This window comes from Panthera onca, chromosome A2 (assembly GCF_046562875.1).
Source record: "Panthera onca isolate mPanOnc1 chromosome A2, mPanOnc1 haplotype 2, whole genome shotgun sequence".
Taxonomy (NCBI): domain Eukaryota; kingdom Metazoa; phylum Chordata; class Mammalia; order Carnivora; family Felidae; genus Panthera; species Panthera onca.
In genome coordinates, this window is record NC_138340.1 from 97,195,906 (window position 1) to 97,219,401 (window position 23,496).

The window sequence follows — 23,496 nt, forward strand, 5'->3', positions numbered from 1 at the left end:
TTTGCAAATACTTTTTGATTAGTGAGTAACACAATCACAAGTTTGAGGGCACACAAATCATGAGCTTACAGTCTTAGTGCATCCATTGCATTGGTAGCTAACTCTGAAAATATGTGATAATTTATCCTATTTAGAAGGACATTTTCAAAGCAATGGTTAGAGACTTTCCTTTACAAAATTTACTTGAGAGCCTGTACTCTAAACTTTGTGTCATTATCATGTATTTGTATAAACTAAAAACTGGATGTAAGGTTATGTATTTGTCATATATTAAGAGGGCCATAAGGCAATAGTATAAATGCATTTTCCTGAGGTCATAAGTCATATTGGTACACTAGATGGAAGGTTGTCAAACTTTTTCTTTTATGGGCCGCATGGTAACTATACTAGCCTTTACAAGCTATACTATCTCTGTGGCAACTACTCCAATATGGAAGCAGCCACACACAATAAAGTAGATAACCAAAAGAGTGTGGCTACGTTTCAATAAAACCATTTTTATACAAATAAGCAGTGGGCTGGATTTGGCCCACAGGACTCTGCTCTAGATCAGTGTTTCATGTCATGATCAATTTAGTGGAATGTTACCAATAATTTAATAAAAAATAAAGTAACATAAAATAAAACAAATAACATATCAGCCTACATTCTATATTGTGAAAGGGTAAGTATTTATCTTTTGAGACATATGTGTTCAGGTCGACATGTAAAAATTCATTTCTTTTTGTAGGTTCCAGTTGATAAAAGTTTGAAAACTGTTAGTCTAGGTTGTTAGAGCTGAAAGTTCAGTTTTTGATAGTATATAGTATAGACTTTAACCTTGACCAAATTGAGGCATGGGTTTTCCCTACCTCTCATGCCCTCCCTCCCCCCACCCCCAGGTGATCTCTAAGCCCTTTGAATGTCCTAGCCGATCGGAGCGTCTTTGTTTACTTGGGGACTTTGGACCATGCCAGGAAATATAATAATGTGACTTATAGTGAGTCTTGGAGTCTTGTGGTATCAGCTGGATCTCTCAGGAGGCTGGAGACAGACCAAGCATGTGGATAGTTGACTGTGGGGCCCCAGTAAAAACTCTGGATACCAAGGCTTTGGTTAGTTTCCCTGCTGGGCAATATCCTGTGCATATTGTTGCATGTTGTTTCTGAGAGAGAAAGGTGTTGTCCATGATTCCATTGGGAGAGGGCAACTGGAAACTCCATCTTTGGAACTTTCCTGGACTCTGCTCCATGCGTCACCTCCCTTGGCTGATTTTAATCTGACTCTTTCAGCTGTGATGAACTGCAGCTATGAATATAACAGCTCTCAATGAGTTCTGTCAGTCCTTCTAGCAAATTACTGACTCTAAGAGTTGTCTGGGGTACCCCTGAACTTGTAATTGGTATCAGAAATGAAAGGGGTCCTGAGGACTATGTCCTTCTAGTTTACAAGCTGTGGAAGCCATAGGTCAGTGAAATTTATAAGTGTTGTGCTGCAAATTAGTGCAGCAAAACCACAACGAAAGTATCCGGTCTGTAGTCTCCTTATTTAGAGGCTTCTTCCTATTCCTGTGCCTATCCCTGATATTTGTTGACATTTATTGAGTTTATCTGACTTTGTGCCAGGGGCCTTGTTCACATTAACCTGTTTTATCCTCACGAGGACCCTGTAAGATTTGTACTAGTGATGTAGGCCCGCCAGGTCCAAAGACCCAGAGGGGATCTCGCAGGACAAGCCAAGAGGGTCCTTGGCTTCATGCAGGATAGAAATCAAACATGAGCAGTGACGAAGTGGGAGCAGAGTTTATTGAAATTTATTGAAGAGAGAGAGCAGGTACAGGGTGTCTGAGAGACTCAGAAAGGAAAGGAGAGAGTGTCTCATCTTTGCTTGGGGATCAAGGGTATATGTCTGCATCACACACATCTTCTGTATTCCCCTTAGTACCTGGCATAGTCAACCCTTAATAAACAGAGGGTGAAAATGAATGAGGATAAAAGATAGAAGGTATTGGGTTAGAATCTCGTGTATCAGGCACTGTATAATTCCTGTTGGTATAATTTATAATGCACTGAAATCTAGGGGCTCCTGGGTGGCTTGGTCAGTTAAGCTTCTGACTTCAGCTCAGGTCATGATCTCATGATTTGTGGGTTCAAGCCCCACATCAGGCCCACATGAGCACAAAGCCCACTTCAGATCCTCTGTCCCACTCTCTCTCTGCCCCTCCTCTACTCATTCTGTCTCTCTCTCAAAAATAAATAAACGTAATTTAAAAAATCATAATGCACTGAAATCTAAAGTCAAAAAGACTATTCTAACCATCTAATTCATAATTTGGGCCACTTAAAGACTCTAGAAGAAATCTCCCTTTTGAAATTTATTTCCTCCTTTTGAAATATATTTAATTGAATTTCTTTTTCCAGTCCTGATTTCAGGGCATGGATGAGGAGATTCACCCATTTACTCACCAGTGAGAGGAAGAAAGATGTTTTCCTGCTCCTCATGTAGTTGATATTCTAGGAAAAGCTAGATTCTTGGGATGAATAGACCAACAAGTAATAAATAAGTGTACCACTAATAGTGACTTCCATTTGTATGGTCTTTTGATATGTTTCGTGCATCATCACATTATTTCATTTGATCCTGAGAGGTACACAGTGTAAGTATTAAACCTGGTGGGATATTGTGATTTATGAATAAATATATATTTGGTCTTCCTCCTGTTTCACAGAGCTCTTAACCCTTCAAATTTCCTGTGTGATGAGAGCAACAAAGGTGTCTATTGCTATGTTAATGAGGTGACTTTTAGAAAACACCTAAGGATGGGACTGGTTGCCAGGAGAACCAGCCAGGTGATCAGAGGGTTGGAACTTCTAGTCCTACCCCCTGCCCTCAGGAGAGGGGAGAAGGGAGGGGCCAGAGGTTGGATCAATTGCCAAAAGCCAATGATTCAATAGTGCCTATATAATGAAACCTTCGTAAAAAAAAAAAAAAAAAAAAAAAAAAAAAATTAAAAGGACAGGGTTTGGAGAGCTTCTAGATTGGGTGTCTAAGTGGAGATTTAGGGAATGGGAGAGAACATGGAAGCTGTATGTATCTCCTCCACCTGGCTGTACCTGAGTTGTATCCTTTTATAATAAGCCGGTTATCTATTAAGTAATGCTTCTCTGAGTTGTGAGCCTCTGTAGCAGATTAGTCAAACCCAAGGAGGAGGACATAGGAACCTCTAATTTATAGCCAGTCAGAAGTATAGGTAACAATCTGGACTTGTAGCTAGTTCCTGAAGTGGGAGGGGGCCAGTCTTATAGCACTGAACCCTTAACCTGTGGGATCTGATGATGTCTTAGGTAGACAGTGTCAGAATTGAGTTGAATTCCAACACTCCCAGATGATGTCCAAGAATTGCTTGGTGTTGTGTGGGAAACACCCCACACTCCCCTCCAACACTGAAATTGGTAGTCTCAGAACACCTAAAGACCCTATGATTTATTTTCATCCTAGAGATGACAAAATTAAGCCCCAGAGGTCAAGGGGTTTCCAAAGGTTATACATCTAAATCAGGACTTTGACTTTCCTTTGTTTAAATAAATATCCTCAGTTGATGAGCTATTTCTTCAAACATACTTTTTCTTAAACCAAAAGCTCTTAACCTATAGTATGCATGAATATATGTGAAATGAGTTTCAGGAGTCAGCCTTCTGAAATTAATTTAATATATTGTGTATGTATCCTCAACATATCTCCTTACTGATGGTAAGTCAGTCTTATTTTATTTTATTATTATTTTATTTTATTTTATTTTATTTTATTTTATTTTATTTGTCAGTCTATTTTAATTTCAAAAGTGTTAATAAAAAAAAAAAACAAAAACTAAAACAGGATCCTTCCTTAAGAAGGAGATTGCCTACATAACCCATATGAAAGAGGTTGTGTGGACCATTTAGTTGAGAACAGGTACTGTCTCATTATATTGAGAACTTCCAGGAGACTTGGAGTACAAGCCCTGTGTACCCTCCTCTGTGCCCCATCTACCTCCCATTCCATAGTCATCAGACTGACCCGTGTTCCCAATGATCTCCTTCCATTAGCTTTTCCTATTATCGCAATTAGTCCAAGAGACTGCTCCTTCTTCTATTCATTTCCCTTCATGACTTGGGGGCCTCCATTGCCATATCCTCACCCTAACCACCACCTCATGGCCTTCATCTATTGGTGTTTGAAGTTCAGACTGCCTGCTTTCACCATCCTCTCTTCTTGAATGCAGTTACTTACCTACCATCCTTGCTTCTTCCTTGATCACATCAGAGAGTTTGACTCTATCCTTCTCCCTAATCTGTCAGCTCCTAAGATGAGGTCCCTTTTAACACTTCAAACTTAGAGGTTCTCATTTCCTTAACCCAAGTGATTACAATACTAGTTTTGCACATCCCACTATTCCATTGTACTGCGTTATTTTAATGTATTAAAATACTAATATTTTTGTTGGCATATCACCAATTTGAGATATTCATAATTTCTGTCTTGAGCTATGCCCAGAGAATATGAAAAATGTGAACAAAATGAAAGTGAAGTTTTTACTTTTTTTGTGTGTGGTTGTTTTGATTTGTGTTTCTTTAATGGTGAGAAATTTGCATGTCTTCTCCTTTCTGCTTTTTGGCAGTGAATTTTTCTAAGGTAAAACTAACCTGTGGTATAAGAAACCAAGATTGTGGTTGCTCTTAGGTGTATGTGTGACTGAAAGGTGATGGAAGGGAGTTTCTGGGATGCTGGTAATGTTTTTGATGTTGGGTGAGTGAGGTCCTTAATCACACAATTATGCTAATTTTGTGAAATATTTCTTTGTGCTACATTCTCTCATGATATATACGCTTTTCGCTACCACAGAAAATATTCTGAGCTCCCTTCTCCCCTTTGAAACTATCTAAAAGATTATGTTCTTATTTTAATTCTGATTTCCCAGGTTACCAATGCATTGTGAATCTTATGTTTTAATCATTTGTAGTTCTCCCAAAGCCAGTTTCTTCTACACTTTCTGGGATCCATAACAGGATCTTGAAAATTGTGGGTGGAGGGGAGGGACAACAGGGAGATCAGGGGAGTATGTGGCAGGGGGCTATGGGAGTAGAAGAGAGTAATGGAGGGTGGGGGGTCACCACCTCATGTAATTCCCAGGCCATCACTGCAGGCTGATTACTGATGCACTTCACTCTCTTCCTCTTCTTATTCTAAGCCTGGTAAATTGTCAGGGGCCTGACCCCTGGTGCTCTTAGATGATTTATTTAAACCAGGATTTTTTTCATCAATCATCTGAGCCAGAAGGTCAAAGGCACCTCAGGCCTGGACCCTGACCCTCTTTCAGGGGAAGCAGCACCTCGGGCAGAATATAGAATATGATGACAACCACATCCTGCTTTATGATAAATCACCAGCTTAAATATCAAAATACCAGCATTGTCCTTGTGCTTCAGTATTGCAGCCACCACTTCATTTCTATTATCTTCTGTTCCCCTTTACCTCTGCGAGCACTGGTGTCACTGAAAATTCTTTCACCTTCAATCCCAACCTTGTGAGTTTTCTAGGCCTTCATTCCTCCCTTTCCTTTATATAACTGGGTGCTTGCCCACATCCCCCTCTAAGAGCCCCCCAAATTTCCCCAATTTTCTCCACATTCTGAGTCTCTTTGCCTCCATCCAGCCTGGCCTGGGGAGTCAGCCATTTTAACACCATACTTGGATCACTCCAATGTCAGGTAATTTCACACCATCCTTTAAAAGCTTGATAAAACTCACTCAGCTCTCCTGTGGCAAGTCTTGTGGGAAGCCAAGGCCCATGGATGTGAATTCCTGAGACTTACTTTCTCAAGGACACCTCTGGTTCTGAATTCTACCCCACCTACCCCCCGCCCCTGCCCACTCGCATTTTATTTCCTGCTGCCATGCTGTTCTCTGAGTATTCTCTTTATTTCCCCACGACTCTTCTTACAAGGCATTTTTGTATGTAGCAAATACTATTCACTACTTAAAGTGAAGAGGAAGTTACAAGATATGAAAGGAAACAACCTCAAGTTGAATGTCTGCTGTCTCTGGTACTGTCTTCCTGCTGTCCTTTCTCCAAGCCTTGCTATTCCATCCTCCAACATATCTCCTCCACATCCTCTATTCACTGCTTTGTTTCACTTCCAAATTCCAGTTAATTTCTAATGAAGATCAGTCTCTCCACCATCATAGTCTGGAGTTTCTTCAGCTTCCAGGGTATTGACTAGGTATAGAGAAAACCTGACTAACCTTGGCTAGGCCCTTTGCTGCACTGGGATTCTTTTACTTGCTATTTGAATTCTCCACCACATCAGTTACCAACTTTCTCTCTTTTCTTCAAGAGTCCAGCCTTGCTTCAGCCCGCCATCTTGCTGGCAGGTGCCCTACCCTCTTACTCAGTAGAAAATGTATCACATGTACACTCTTCCTACTTTTTCTCCTTCCTACAGGAGAATGGTCATCTTTCTTTATTGGTCCCTCTCTTTTCTGATAGGGAAGCAAGCATTTTCCTTTTTTTTTTTTTTAAACTAAAACTATCTTTTTGAGCTCTTAAATCCCTGGATCTCCTGGGATATAAGACCACAAGTCATGCTGTCTCCTTTATATTTTCTAATTCTCACCCTTGATTGGTTTCCTCTTTTCTGCCTAAAAATGTAACTTGCCCCAAATCAATGATAAAAACAACAATTGTAATACTAAAACAAAAAGAGAAACTTTCCCTCGTTCCTGCTTCCTGTGTGAGCAATACCCTCCATGCTGTCATTCAATTTCCACTGTTGAGAGCTTTGCCTATATTGTTTCCCTCACTCCACCCCTTACTAACTTCTCATTCTTTGAAATCTTGCAATCCCACCTCCATTCTCACTGCCCACTTTCTTCACATGACTCTCTGTCAAATCTAGTGCATTTAAGTTTTCCTTCACTCATGACCATCTGTATCATGGGAAACTGCTTTCTACTCAAAGCCCTTTCTTCCTTTGACTTCAAAACTTCATCCACCATGCTCCTCTGCCTGCTTCTGCCTCTTGGAGCTTCTCCATCCTGTGTGATAACCACTCTTTCCAGCCTCTTATACACAAATATGCCATGACCTCTGCCCTTCACACTTTTTTCTTTATCCCTCTCCATGAAGAGTGTCCCCAGAAATCCTATAATATGCTTCTTCTTTCAGAAACCTCCCATAACCTTATTTTGCCTGCTTAATGATGTAGGTACAAACTACTCAGCCTGGCTTCAAGGTTCCACAGCAAACATTTTTAATTGATTATGTCCTTCCACTGTTCTTCTGTATATACCTATCCAGGGGACTGCTGGCTGATAGCTAAGCAAGCCTTAAGCTTTTCTGTATCCCAATTGTTGCAGATGCCATTTACTCAGTCTGAAAACCTGTCTTCCCTCCCCACCTCACCCCTGTGCAGGTGGCCTCAGCATTAGAATGCAGGCTCAGCAAGGGCACTACAACTAGCTCTGGGTTATTCAGATAAGAAACTTGCTTGGCCATTAGCCTTTCTTAATATATTATTCTTAACATGTTAACTTTTTCTCTGTCTAATTTCTTTAGTAATTTTCCACTTTCAGTAGAGAAAAAAAAATAAATTCTATTTATGGAAGTGTTACATGATATTAGAAAGCAAGTCTATTCCTTTTTTGGATTAAGAATTCAAATATGACCCGTGCATCTTCTTTTATAAGAAAGGTAAAATAGGGGCGCCTGGGTGGCGCAGTCGGTTAAGCGTCCGACTTCAGCCAGGTCACGATCTCGCGGTCTGTGAGTTCGAGCCCCGCGTCAGGCTCTGGGCTGATGGCTCGGAGCCTGGAGCCTGTTTCCGATTCTGTGTCTCCCTCTCTCTCTGACCCTCCCCCGTTCATGCTCTGTCTCTCTCTGTCCCAAAAATAAATAAAAAACGTTGAAAAAAATTTTTTAAAAAAAAAAAGAAAGGTAAAATAATAATATTAGAAGGATATTCCTCATATTCCTTTTTTGGATTAAGAATTCAAATATGACTCCTGCATTTTCTTTTGTATGAAAGGTAATATAATAATACTAGAATGATGTTCCTCATTTTTGTTTTGTTTTATTTATTTTTCTAACTTTTTAAATTGTACATTTTGCTGGGTGCTAAAGCAGTGGACTCTTATTAGAGAGGCGCTGTGGGTGGTATATAGCTCACAATTATGTCAGTGAAAGCATGATCATACTGTTGACTGGCTTGGCTTAGACAGTAGGAAACATCTGGTAGTTTCCTGATATTTATCAAGACAGAGCTGTGTTTCCTTTAAAAACAGCTTCACATGAACAATGCACTACATAATAGCAGAGGAATTTTATAACACAAGTATAGAAACAAGGATGCAACTATTAAATATAGAAATTAGTTTCAACAACATTAATCAAAAAGTTAATTATACTCAAGAAATACATCAATATTTGTATCTTAGTAAAACATCTTTACTGAAATGATGGTCCTTCTGATTTTTCTTTTCTAGAGCTAATTTCTATATCCAGTTTAAATTAAGGCATTGAAGCAAATGAAGAGGACTACAGGCCCCCAACCACACCCTTCTTCCGAGGTCCACTGATGGACATTTGCATCTTTGATAGGGACTGACACTATAGAACGTGTTTTACCATGGCGACCCCACCTACCCCACCTCATCTGTAGAGACTTCTCTATGTATAGAAATGCTATTGCTCTCCACCCTCCCTGCCATTCTGTCTGTCTCTCTCTCTCTCTCTCTCTTTCTCTCTTTCTCTCTTTCTCTCTTTCTCTTCATCCTACTAAAAAGAGTACATTTTGGAAACTATTTCAATCTAGAACACTGTTTGTTTTTACTGGGGGAAAAAAGCAGACAACCAATCCTGGATAGTGCTGCAAACTTTGGTCATACTTTTCTAAATGTAAAGTCCAAATGTGTTTCCGCACCAGTCCCACATGAACTTGGAGGGAAGGAGCAAACGTGAAATCTGAAAACAGCTTAGAGAAATGAGTGGGGTCTGACATTTCTGCTTGGACTCTGCACGTTTCAAAACTTGGGTTCCAAAGTCCAAATCTTTCAGCTAAGAAATCTTAAAGTAGGATGGCTTTGCCTGATATTTCCACTTTTGAAATGTTTTTTTTTAAATATGTATTTATTTTTGAGACACAGAGCATGAGCAGGGAAGGGTCAGAGACAGAGAGAGAGAGAGACAGACAGACAGACAGACAGACAGAATCTGAAGGAGGCTCCAGGCTCTGAGCTGTCAGCACAGAGCCTGATGCAGGGCTCAACCCCACAAACTGTGAGATCATGACCTGAGCTGAAGTTTGACACTTAACCAACTGAACCACCCAGGTGCCCCTGACATTTCCACTTTGATATAAGCCTGTGCTGAATATCTAAATGCTGTCTTCCTTCTGATCTGTATATCAGAAAATTGGGCTAAATAGCTTATAGTTATGGTTCCAGAGTTAGCAAATACATCAACCCTCTATGCTTGGCCCAAAGTAGACATGGCTGACCAATCACAGGGTACCCTCCCACTGAGCTAGAACAGGCCTCATAGTCCTTTTCAATGGCATTGCCGGCCTGCTGATCAATTGGAGTTGACATGACAGATTAAACCTATTTGCTTTCTCAGGTTTAGACTTTTCTAAATATAACAGATACAACAATTATTTGGGCAAAACTTATCATTAATCACTTTTCAAAAGGAATGCTGGACAACTATCTTGGCAGCCCCTCTCTTCTATTGGGTACATAGCCATTTTAGGAGATGAATAACTGCGGACGATCCGATTCCTCCCTTATCTTCCTTTTCCAACAGTGCCTTAAAACTTTATCTCATCCATTTTGAATAGACTTCTGAGCACATCATTCTCAGGTCCTCACAACTGATCTATTTGCAGCAATGGTTGGAAGGACAAGGCGTCCTTCCTTTTTTCTGGAACTTATCTTTCCCTGTTTCTTACGTTCCTTTTGTTTCTTCCACCCTCCAAACTGTTTTTCACTTCATTGTTTCTCTACTATATTATGTCTCCTCTCTCCAATAATTGTCTTTCCACACTGTATAAACGTGCTGTCAGATTTTCCTTAGCCTAAAATAGGCAAGAATATCAACTTTTCAGCAATTCTACTTCCTCCTTAAACTAACGGAACTTTTTTTTTTCCTTTTAACCGCAACGTTTCTTCAAAGACTGAGCTGTTTTCATCAAACTCTTCTTAATCCTTTGCAAGGATTAAAAACACTCAGAACTTGCCAAGTGCTTTTCTCTCCCCCTCGGTGTCTCAGAACATTCTTGACATGCTTCCTTTCCTTCGCTTCTCTGGCCCTGCACAAATTAAATTTCTTCTTTGCTTATTCTTTCTCATTTCCTTCCTTAACATTTTATATGCCTTCTAAGGTCTTCTCCTCCACCTTCTTCTCTTCCCTTTTTCTACCTCTACCTTTGGAAAACTCAACTTAGAAAAGTCAGCTATCACCTCTTTGAGTGTGACTTTTAAATACATATGAACACCCCAGGCTTCTTTCCTAGATGCTAGGTTCACATATTCAAATCCCCTTCTGAACATTAAAGAGTGAGTCTCTTTTTCCAATGACTTTCAACCTTCACAAGACTTTTTAGCCTGGATTTTCATCTGCTGCATATCCTGCACATCAAATTTAGTTGCCATCTTTCACGGTGTTTTCTGGCCCATTCTTTCTTCCAGTTCTCGTTGCCATCTTGAATCAGGTCTTTACCCCCCCAAAAACAGAAAGTCTCAAATAGTTATATTCCAACTTTGTGTTCTAGTTTCTATTGTCTCTTTCCATAGAGCCACCTCGCATGAGGGCCTAAGGTTTGTCACCTTAAAGCACTGTTTTGATACCATTTATCCCTTGTTGAAACCCTTCATGGGATTGCTGTTATTTTTTGGGTGGGGCCTGAGTGCCTCTCTGCCTCCATGACCAGGCTCAACTTATTTGTAAAGCTTGTGCTCATTCAAGCAGGTTACTTCCTGATTCCAAAATTCACCTTGATCTTTTATTCTTATGAATTTTGCCCTTGTTTTGCCATTTTCAATATCTGGGATAATTTTCTCTACTGCTATGCTCTGCCTTGTAAAAGTCTACTCAGCCTGTAACACCCAAATTAAACAACCCTGCAGGAGAGCTATGCCCAGGTCTAGGTGGGGTGCTGAGAAAAAAGAATAAGGAAGCAGTTGAGGGACATCTTAGGAGGTGCACAAGATTTATGTCCCATAGAGACATGAACACTAATTAAAACCATGGAATTGCTTAGAGAAATAAGTAAAAGCAGAAGGGAGCCTGAGCCTGGCCTGGAGAACAGCCAAATATTACCTCCTGGGTAGAAGAGAAAGAGCATACAGGAAATAAAGAATTAGAAACAGTAAAATATGCACAGTGTTTTTGAGAAGTTTGTTGTAGTTGAAGGGGAATGAAGGATCAGGTAAACATTTTTATTTTTTCTTTAGGAGAGGCTTGAGAGAACTTAAAAGTGATTGAAAATATTCAGGTTTAAAGATAAAACTAGAAAATCTCGCAGAGAGCAAAAAAAATATTTGATTGACTGAAGTTTCTAAGCAGGTGCGAGATGATAGGCTACAAATCACAGCTGGGAGATTTTGATTTTACAGGGAACAGGACCAAGTCCTCTCCTGCAAAAAAGAGAGAGAGTGCAAATGGATGAAGAGGGAAGGAATGTGTTGGGAAGAAATGACTGACTGATCACATCTATTTTCCCTCTGAGATAGTAGGTGATGTCACATGCTGACACCAAGGAAGAAGTGGGAAGTGGCAGAGATGAAAGTTTCAGGAGAATAGAAAAAATTTAAAAGAGTCACCCGTGAGTAAAGTGACGGCAGAGTAATATGAAAAAAAAAGTTATTGGAATGCCAACAAAGAATACAAGAAAGAGGCCATCAGCAGGTGGGTTTATCTAGGACTGGTATTTTGCAAAGCTGATGAGATCAAAATGGAAGAAAATACAGACGTTTAGAGTGAGACCAAGAGTGTTACTGAAATGTTGGATGATGGAATACACACATTCTGGTTAAGAGGAAGGCAAAGAAAAACAGAAGGCTAGTGTATTTTTTAAAAAGGAGTTCTCATTGGGTTGGCTAGGGTCTCAGAGAGGTCTCAGAAACCTTATCTCATCACCTCAGCTAGAAGTTCTGGATGAAGATCCAGCCTCACTTACCGTGGTTGTTTGGGTGTTATCTACCATACGCTGCTGTATTTCCATGTGATGTCCTTCTTTCTGAAGTGTGCTGGCGGCATAGCACACATGGTCACACCTGGCGTTGCTCATGATAGGTGCTCCAAAGATATTTGCTGAATGAATGAATGAGGGAAGTGAGGAAGGAAAGAGGGCATACCAATAAGGACAATACACTTTAGTTTGTTTTTTATTTGCAGGTTGTTGTCAACACATATCTTACTGATACCATTTCCTTTTCTTGCTACTTTAAGAGTTAGTGGAAGGTGTTAGTCTTTCATCAATCAAAAGATTGAAGCATTAGATCGGGTCACTCAAGCCAACAAAACAAATGTTTTATTTGGTCATTAAACATACATTTGTGCTTTCTTATTATTCACATCATGAGGCAGAAAATTGTGAAATTTTCCAGTAATTACGATTGTATCCAGAGGGCAAGTCTGAGAATGACTCACCAGCTTGTCTGGACAGCAACAGACCATTATTTACGGGGACAGACCCTGTGGCTATGCCTGCAGCTGACCCTGAATGGTAGCAAACTGCTGCTCTTCCAGTTACTTTTTAGTTTCCTTCTTTAAGAAAACAATTGTATGTAGCAGGCTAGAACTACGCTGAGCATCACTGTTAAGACAATGGCTTTCTGACTTTGTTGCTATTGGTAAGAAGGCTGCTGTGATTAACACTAACAATTACTTATCTGCTAAAATGTGAATTTTTCCATTTTTCCCTCTGAATCTGTAGAGAATACAGGCAAATCTGATTTATCTCTTTTATATTTTTTATTGTGATTGTTCAGTCCAGTCTACCTTAACTTACATTTATTTTGCCATTTTCCTGTTTTTTGTTTTGTTTTGTTTTTTAATGTTTATTTATTTTTAAGACACAGAGAGAGAGACAGCGTGAGCAGGGAAGGGGCAGAGAAAAGGAGACACGCAGGCTCAACACTGTCAGCACAGAGCCTGATGCAGGGCTCGAACTCATGAACTGTGAGATCATGACCTGAACCAAAGTCTGATGCTCAGCTGACTGGGCCACCCAGGGAACCCTACCATTTTCCTGCTGAAACACATTTTATATAGTGTCAAATATGCAGTTAGAAAAGTAAAAAGCTTAAAAAAAATTTTTTTTAATAAACAACTGTGACCTAGATTGTGCAGTGTTATCTTAATGACAGTACTGAATCAATATCTGATGTTTTATTACCAAATTGCTTGAATTTTTTACTTGCCCAGATAATGTCTGACCATTAAATAGCACATCTATTTTACAGAACACATCAAAGTGTGCATATTTTATGCCTGAAAAACAATATTATGTCCCAGGAGTAGAACGTTGGATTCTTGATGAAGACTAATTCTTCATCATAGGAATCCTCCTCCTCCTCCTCCTCATCACCATCATCATCAGGTACCTCAAGGCCATTGTCATCACCAGTAGGTGATGTTGAGTACTTCCTTTTATAAAGGCCTCATGACCAAAGTGATTTCATATATTATCTCTCACAAGGCCAAATTCTCTCTAGTGTTTTTTTGCTGTCTATTAATTTTCTGGAGATGCCAGATATCTAAAGAAGAGTTAGTATGGTGTCCTTTAAGAGGAATGAGAAAAATATTCAGAGCCAGTGATCCAGGTTCAATTCTGGATGTACTATTTGCTTAATTCTGAGTAGATAATTTTGCTTTCTTTAATCTCTGTTTCCTCATTTATAAATCAGGGATAAGAATAGCTACCTGAAAGTGTTCATTCATTCAACATCTAATTCTTAGAAATCTATGTGCTAAGCCCTGTGAGCAAGGTAATTAGTTGGCTGGCTTTATGAATCCTACAGTTTAATGACGGCATTAAGCAAATGACTAATATGAGTTGCAGTATATACATTGTTTAAGAGCTGGGAATCCAGGGGCGCCTGGGTGACTCAGTTCAGCGTCTGACATTGGTTCAGGTCATGATCTCATGGTTTAGGGGTTCCAGCCCGCATCAGGCTCTGTGCTGACAGCTCAGAGCCTGGAGCCAGCTTCGGATTCTGGGTCTCCCTCGCTCTCTGCCCCTCCCCCACTTATGTGCCCGTGCTCTCTCTCTCTCAAAAAAGTAAATAAACATTAAAAAATTTAAAAAACAAAAAGAAAAAACAAAAGAGCTGGGAGTCCAGAGCTGGTCTACCTGGGTTCAAAACTTAGCTCTTCCATTTAACTAGTTATAGCACTTTAAATTGCAAGATCTCACTTTGACTCAATGTCCTTATCTATAAAATGAGGATAATATTAGTATCATATCACAGGGCTGTACTGAGGATATGAATTATTATAGATAAAGGTGGGTGCTTTTCTTTCTGATGAGAGAATAGGAGTCCAGAGAGCTTGAATTAAGGACTTAGGAGTAGTTCATATCTCTTAAGGCAGATTTTTAAGGAAGAACACCTCTTATCCTTCCAAAACCTGAAGACAGGTAGAGAAATATTGTACTTCTTTAAATGGAGTTTTGATTTTTAGGGTCTGTATTGGGAAATATTACGGGAACACAGGGGTCCAGTTGGGAGCACTGAGCCACATCAGAATGTATGTGCTTTGGTGATATGTGGTGCTGTAAGCAAAGCCCAGGTCTCATTCAGATGGACACATAACATTAAAAAAGATAAAAAGGGATCCCGATGTGCAGACAGATCAAATACATACACCCTTACTCTCTCTCAGAAACGCACACATGCACACCATCAAAAACTTGTATTTTTGCTGCAAAGATTTTTAGTCTGAAAATACGAAGGCATTATCCATTTTTTAGAGAGAAAGACTATTTAAAATTAAAAGTACTTAAAATTAATTTTATGACTCCAAATCTCTCATTTCCTGTACTGAAGTATTCATAACATCATTAAATTTCAAAACTAAGTGCAAATAAAATTTCTTTAAAAATGTAGAGATCCATGGGAAAATATAAAAGAACATCTGTTGAACATGTACTTTCTGCCAGGATAAAAGTTAATAGTATATCATAAATTTTCACATGTGGTTACTTGTAGCATATCTGTAAAGACAAATTAAAAATTTGTGCAGTTTTTTTTTTTTTCAAATCCATTTTAGTGCTTACTTTGTACCAGGCACTGTTCTGAAAACTTTATGCATAATGTTCCACATTTAAGTAGAAATTAGCTGTTGGTTTTTGTAGACTCCTTTGATCAGATTTAGGACTTTTTCTTCTATTCCCACCTTGATGGGAAATTCTTAACATTAATGGGTGTTGAGTTTTGTCAAATGCTTTCTCTGCATCTATTAAATGGATCGTATACTATTTCTCTTTTATTTTGTTAGTATGAACTGCATGGTTGATTTTCTATTGTCAATCCAACTTGGCATTCCTGGAATAAATCTCATTGGTCATGATGTGTTACCTTTTTTAAAAATGTATTGTTAGATTAATTTATCGAATATTTTGTTAAAATTTAAATATATGAGTTCATGAGGGTTATTGGTCTAGAGTTTTCTATCGCGGTGATATCAAGGTTATGCTGGCCTCCCAAAATGAGTCAAAATCGTTCCACCTTCCTTTATTTTCTGAAAATGTTTGTGTGGCACAGCTCTTTTCAGTCTTGTGTTTATTTATGGTAGTGAATTCAATGTCTTTAGTAGAGTGGTTCATAAGTTTTAGAACACACAACAGCCACCTGGCAAGCTTGTGAAAACACAGATTTCTGAGCCCCCTTCCAAGATTCTGTAGGTACAGGGTGAGCCCCAAATATGCATTTCCAGATCAGCTCCCAGGAGATGCTTGCCGCTGGTGGTCTCCCAGGTGTTCTTTGAGAAGCAGTGTTGGAGTAGCTAGGGAGCTATTGATGGGATACTGCTGGGGGTGGTCCAAAGTAATAGTTATTTGAAAGTCCCAGTCTGATCAGTTTTAAATCTGTGCCGTGCCTGGGTTTTTGTTTATTGACTGTTTATCCTGCTGATGTATTTTCTTGTTTTTTTCATGTCTGTTTATCTTTTTTAATTGAATCCTGGTCATTGTGTGTAAAGGACATATTTAGTGCAAGATAGGGAGTGCTGGAGAATCATTGCAGGTTCTCTTCCACCCCCAGACACACAAAAAAGGCCTTAATTTATTGCACCTTATTGAGGGTCTCTATCTGCAAGGCCAATAAAGGTTTGCCATCTATCCCCGTGAGGTAGACCATCACTGCCTTGTATTTAAAGCAAGATGTTCCTCAGTTCTCCTGCTCTGCCTCAGTCTTAGGCAAAGCCTGGGGTGAGGGTGAGGATGTCTCACTCAGAAATTCCTCATGCCCTAAATGATGCTTTGAGTTGGTCATGGCAGTGATTTGTGTGGGGACTGATGTGCCTAGCTTTTTTCACAGGAAGGATCTAAGGCAATGCAAAAAATCCTATGTATAGGATTCTTTTTAAATGTATATGATATTGTAATACTGGGAAATGATACTCATTTAACAAGAACATCCCCTTACAGGAAGAATGGGAGAAGGGCAAGGAAGACATTTTCAGTTGTGTATAGAACTGAAAAACTTAAACCAGGGAGGGAGTGGCTTCGGTGGATTACATATGAGTCTGATAACAGTGCTATCCAAATGAAGTAAACACTAAAGTCTCACCTAGGAGAGAAATTCAAAATTGGACAGAGAGGGTAGAGGCAAGATCTTGGGGTGGAGTGTGCTTGTAGAAGGTACAAGGCTGCTGGACCAGGTAAATTTTTTTTTGTTTTTTTTAATTTATTACATGTGGGTTATGGTCAGGTTCTCAGACACAAAGCAACACTCACTGGAGAGGTCACAGAGAGTAGTATGATTGAATTTACTTAGGAGTTCTAAACTAACAATAAAGAAGCTGTACATCCCTGAAGGGCAGCACCAACTGTAATTGTGTATAGCATGGTTCTCCTAATCAAAACTGCTTCAAGAGGATAAAAAATGCCTTACATTTGATCACAGTTACGAGTTGACAGAAAAGTTAGCATCCATAGTGTTAATTCTATAACAGCCCTATAAAGTCAGAGTTACTAATCACATTTTACACATTAAAACAAGTAAATTGAAACAAAAATTGAGGGTGCACAGATTACACATCATAGCCAATCACACACATCCAGTATAAGGCAAAACTAACTCGAAATCAAGACGGGTTAAGCTTACATCTCATGCCTTTGCTGCAACTGCTTCTTTGTAGTCTTTAGATATCCTAGACTGGACTCTGCCACTTTCCAATGTATTTTAATTGTATGGTTTTGCATTTTCTTTGTTTACTTTTGTTATTTCTTAGAATAGTTCCTTTCGGAAGTTGCATCCTGGCTTGACAGCATTGCAGAGAAAAAGGAAAAGGAGCAGACTTGGTCATGTTGTGCCCACAGGGACCCCTAGTTCACAAGGCTGCATCCAAGCCGAGGTGGGAAAACCCGGGGCCAGGGCATTTATTGTTAAGTTCTCCCCAGAGAATGGATGGGACAAAAAATACTGTTCTTTTCTCACCTACCTGGGGCAGTTTTCTTCCAAAAGCACAGGTGGAAATGGTTGAAAAGGACAAAGTGCTATTTAAGTGTGCCAGATACGACATCTTTAGTGCAGGTGACTGTGGATAGATTGAGTCTAAAAGAGCATAATGGTGGTTTATACACAACACAGAGTCTCCTAAAAACAACACAAAATTGGAACTATAGCAGAGAACACCTAAATGCTATGCATTCAATGCAGTTTAGTTTCTGAATGATGTACTTTTAGGCTCTCAGTAATGGAAATAATTTTATTTTTTAAAATTCTTTTATTTGAGCATGGTTGACACACTAGAAAAACATTTTTATAGTTATAATACCTAAGTATATAGTTCTCTAAAAGAAAAGTAGAATATTTTAATCCATTTCAAGTACATCTACATCCCCCACAAGCCATTCTTACTCCTAAACTTACAGTACATTTTTAACCCTTTGTATAGTTACAAACTTCCATTCCCCCGGAAATTAAATATACCTCTTAAAAGACTGTTAGCGTTCATCTCAATTTTACTGATTGCTTGACACCTTATAATTTCCTTGAGACTTACATTTTTGGTTCTTAATTCAAATGAGTTTTGCCATTGCTCTCAGCTTACTGATAAGATGATTATGTATTCTGCATCTAAGTGTGCTTTCTGGTGATAAATTATATTATAATTGTCCCTGCCAGAGCTGCTTTAGTTAAGTGCCTGGTAGCATTTTCATTATACAAGTCATTTTCCTCCCGAAGGGTTTGTAACTTTACCCTTCCAAAATATGTTTTTGTTATTCAGTTACTAATAGAATATGCATATTGGAGCAGGGCAAAAAGCCAGATATCCCTAATATTTAGACCTACTCTCAAAGGGGAACTTCTATGATAAGAACTTTTACAATGGAAAGGAAGAAGTCCTCCTTCTCCTTATTAAAGAAACAAGGATGAAGGTTTAAATGTGTAGTTGGCTTGAAAAACATGGAGAGAGGCAGAGTTTATTCTAAGCCTGAATGTTCTCTCCCTCTTACACACATACAAATATGTAACCAGGAACCTGCTATTGGTTGTTTTCACAATGGTTTGACAGAGTTACATAAAAGATAAAGAGAACTGCTGAGATGCTAGAAGATGGGCTGCTTAGCAACACAAGTTATTTTATGGACTGTCAGCATTGCATGGTTAGGACATGGCACTTTTGTTGAAAACAAAATTGTGTGCACCCAGTGGGACACAGAGGAAGAGACAGAGTTTCTGGCATGCTGTAATAGTGGGAAATCACAGATATATATTTGCATGAATTTCTATGTATTTTATGTAATGTTGTAGCAAATACTTAAAAAGAGTTGCAGGTGAAGAATTTACAGAGACGTACATGTGCTAACATTTAAATATAATGTATATATTCTTGTTCAAACTATTTGATCTAGAAAAATAGCAACATAAGTTGAAATGTATATATTTACATATGTATGTATGTGTATATGTTTGTATGTATATTATAGATCCATTATAAATGGCCTGCGAATTCCTTCCTTCCTCCTTTCTCTCCTTCCTTCCTTCCCTTCCTCTCCCTGTCTATCTACCTAATCTAGTTCTTTTCTTAGACATGGATTACACAATCATACCATTTGTGGATGGAGATACTTCTAGTCTCAGAATAAGTAAATCATTCCTTCTTAAATCTTTACCCTTTAGAGGCTTATTTAAAAAACAGCACGAGATCCTTTACATGATAAACAAACAAACTAATAAGCAGGTTGTACAAAAATCTATTCCCTTCAAGTTCTTATTGCTATTTACCCACATTATATAATTATTCCTTGGTGACAAATACCACAGTGCATCAGAACGACCATAGAATCTGGAATTAGGCAAACTTGTATTTGAATCCTCATTTTCTATGTAACACTGAACAATACTTCTCTCCTTGGAGTTTTAGTTTTCTCATCCGTAAAATGAGTGTAATAATTTCTGCCACGCAGGGTTGCTGTAACAATTAAATGTCATGTAAAGTACCTAACCCTTTTTTACCACATCATAGGTGTGTAATAAATACTAGATCCCTTCCCTGTATCACCTAAGAAGAATTTTAAATGGAGGGGGAGTTGGATTAAACTAATTACTTACCATTCCAAGATATATGAAAAATATGATTTAAAAAGGGCAAGGGCAAATGTGTTTTAGGTAATGTTTGTAACAGTTCTTGGAATGTAGGTATAGAATGTGCTAACTGAATGCCTAAGTTTCCTTGGATCAAGATTACAAAAGTTTGGTTTTATCTTTGTGCTACTGCAAGTTTTCAATAGGCTTATTTTTATTAAAATATTTAGTACAAAGGTATATTTCAGGGGCACCTGGGTGGCTCAGTCGGTTAAGTGACCGACTCTTGGTTTCTGCTCAGGTCATGAATTCATGGTGTGTGAGTTTAAGCCCTGCAGTAGGCTCCATGCTGTCAGTCTGGAGCCTGCTTGGAATTCTCTCTCTCCCTTTCTCTGCCTCTCCCCTGTTCATATTCTCTCTTTCTCTCTCTCTCTGTCTCTCTCTCAAAATATAAAAAAAGATACATTTCAAAGATATATATAATAATTGGGAGACTGCTAATGCTATAATCAAGGAATTCACAAGCTAGTAAGAAGACAAACATGTTAGCAAACAATACATTGTGAAAAGTGTGGTATTAGATATTTGGTAGACATCCTGCTCTCTGGAGCTCCTGGGTGGCTCAGTCAGTTAAGTGTCCGACTTTGGCTCAGGTCTTGATCTCACAGTTGGTGAGTTCAAGCCCCACATTGGGCTCTGTGCTGACTGCTCAGAGCCTGGAGCCTGCTTTGAATTCTATGTCTCCCTCTCTCTTTGCCCTCCCCCATTCATGCTGTGTTTCTCTCAAAAATGAATAAAAGTTAAAAATAAAAATAAAAATAATAAATTAAAAAAAGTCCTGCTTTCTGATGTAAAAGGACCAGCAGTTGTTCAGGTAATCAAAACAGTTGATTAAACTGTGAGTCACACACACACACACGCACACACACACACACACACACACACAAAGGTACATATAGTCTCTGAATATTATATGTAAATTTAAAACTTACAAAGGTATGTTCATTTGATGTAGTGCCAAGATACTTGCTTTGAATGTGTTTCTACTGAATGGAGTGCCTACTTTTTTTCCTCATAAACCACAACCATATGCAATGCTTAGTGCCCCATTCTGGCTTTTATGAAAAACGAAGCAAGTGTTTGTGTTTACAGACTTGCAAAGCAATTTGAATGTTGAATGAAATTTTAGAAATTTTATAATATCTTACCCATACCTAATTTAATAGAAGTATTAAACAATTCATATTCATCCTTTTTTAAACAATCCATCTTCTTCAAAATTATTTGCAAATTTTTTCGGCTTTGTTTTCATTAAACAGCAACCTCCTTTCTTTAACCCTTCTATACCACTGATTTATGTAATGTTAAATTAAGTCACAGAATTAAAATGAAATGTAAAAATGGCATAAGCAGGTATGAAAATAAACACAAACTGCGTCTGGGTGAGTGCACGGGTTCACCTGCTGGAGCAGAAGTGCAGGGACATCCTGGGCATGTTGTGCAGCATGCGTAGGGTATCAGCTTGTGCTGTTAAGGAAATGGAGAGTATCAATTCGTCCACTTGTTAGGTGGAGGTTGGTTAAGACAGCTTTTAGTAAGTCTCAAGTTCTGGTGGTAGCACAAGAGGGGATGTTACAGTAGTTGTGATGATGGAGCTCTTGGGTTACATTTACACGTGATGGTGATCATCAACATTTAATAATTATGTGATCTGGGGCGCCTGGGTGGTTCAGTTGGTTAAGCATCAACTCCTTTTGGTTTTGGCTCAGGTCATGATCTCATGGTTTGTGGATTCGAGCCCCGCATCAGGCTCCATGCTGACAGCATACAGCCTGGTTGGGATTCTTTTCTCTCTCCCTCTCTCTCTGCCCCTCCTCCCCGTCATGGTCTCAGTCTCTCTCTCTCTCTCTCTCTCTCTGTCTCTCTGTCTCTCTCTCTTTCACAGAATAAATAAATAAACTAAAAAAAAACAAACCCACAATTCTTTTAAAAAAATGTGACCTTGGGCAATTTGTCCTAACCCTCAGTTTCTGCTTTTTAAGATGATTATAACTGAGTTGTTAGAAGGAGTAAAGGCACTTAGCACACATGATGTTCCAAAATGTTAGGGATGAGGCTGATGATGGTAACAAAATATCAAAGAAGACTTTAAAACTAAGAAGATGCAATCATACTTGATCAGATGCGTTATTTGATGCTTCTCTTGGTCTCTTCTTACATGTTTTTCTGTAACAGTTGCTGTAGTTGTTAGCTTGTAAAAATCATCTAGCAAACTTGTGACCACATTTTCAGTGGGTACTTTAGGGTCCAGGCACTTGCCATCACTAGGTGTTTCTAGGGACAAGAGCTGTTCTAAAGACAAGACCACATACTCTGGAAATACTAGCATCTGTTGCAAGACACAGAAAACTTGAAGTGTCACAGGCAGAACCACAAGCAAAGATTTGGTGGGGGTGGAAGGGTGTATGGTGGGGGGGGAGTGATTAAAAACGAGAATGAGTTCATGGAGACACAGTTCCTGCTAGACTGATTTACTTTCCTTTTATGGTGCAGTACCTTGTTTTGTGTACAAGATAAATATGCTGAAAGTTGTAATGTACCTACTTGGTATCAAATATTTCAAAGTATTTGATTATATCCATTCTATGAGTATTACTTAAACAGGAAGCTGGAATCTCTTCCTTTGTTTGATTCTCAAATATTTGTGTCTGCAGGCTTCTGTCTTTGACCCCTTCTTACTCTAAATGCTTTTAATAGAGAAATAGATTTACTTCCATAGCCCCAGCTCCAACAAAAAATGTGTGTCTTTGTCCTACTTATGAGTCTGTACCAGCAGCCCACAGACATCTTGCATACAGCATGCTCTGCTCTATAATGTAATAGTTTTTTCCTTCACTCCTTTAACATGTTCTTTATCAGAGGTCATTTGCTCAAGTCAGACACCTGGAAACCAACCTTGGCCCTTAGGTCTTCTTTACTCTGCACATCCAAATAGTACCCCCCACCCCCCTTAGACTTGTTGGTACTTCTTTGAGAAAAAATTTTAAAGTTTTATTGCCAAAAAATAGATATGTTTTGTTAAGGGTAGCATTTAAAACCTAAAATGAGGGGCTCCTGGGTGGCTCAGTCGGTTATGCATCCGACTCTTGATTTCAGTTCAGGTCATGATCTCCTGATCTGTGATTTCAAGCCCCATCTAGGGCTCTATGCTGACAGCTCAGAGCCTGGAGCCTCTTCGGATTCTGTGTCTCTGTCTCTCTCTGCCCCTCCCTGGCTCATGCGCACGTTCTCTCCTCTCTCTCTCTCTCTCTCTCAAAAGTAAATAAACATTAACAATTTTTTTAATTTAAAAAATTAAAAGATTAAAAAAACACCAAAAATGATTAATTATAATGGGAAGGATTCCTGTTAACAGTGGTAGAGCATAATTCTATGATGTAAGAATTCAATGACTTAAAATCTTTATGGATGGAGGAAAGTTTGAAATGAGGTTTAAAGGTTTAAGGCAACTCTCTCCCTCTCTCTCTCTGCCCCTCCCCCACTTGCTCTCTCTGTCTCTCTGTCTCTCTCTTAAAATAATAAACTTTAAGGGGCGCCTGGGTGGCTCAGTCGGTTGGGCGTCCGACTTGGGCTCAGGTCATGATCTCGCGGTCTGTGGGTTCGAGCCCCGCGTCGGGCTCTGGGCTGACTGCTCAGATCCTGGAGCCTGTTTCGGATTCTGTGTCTC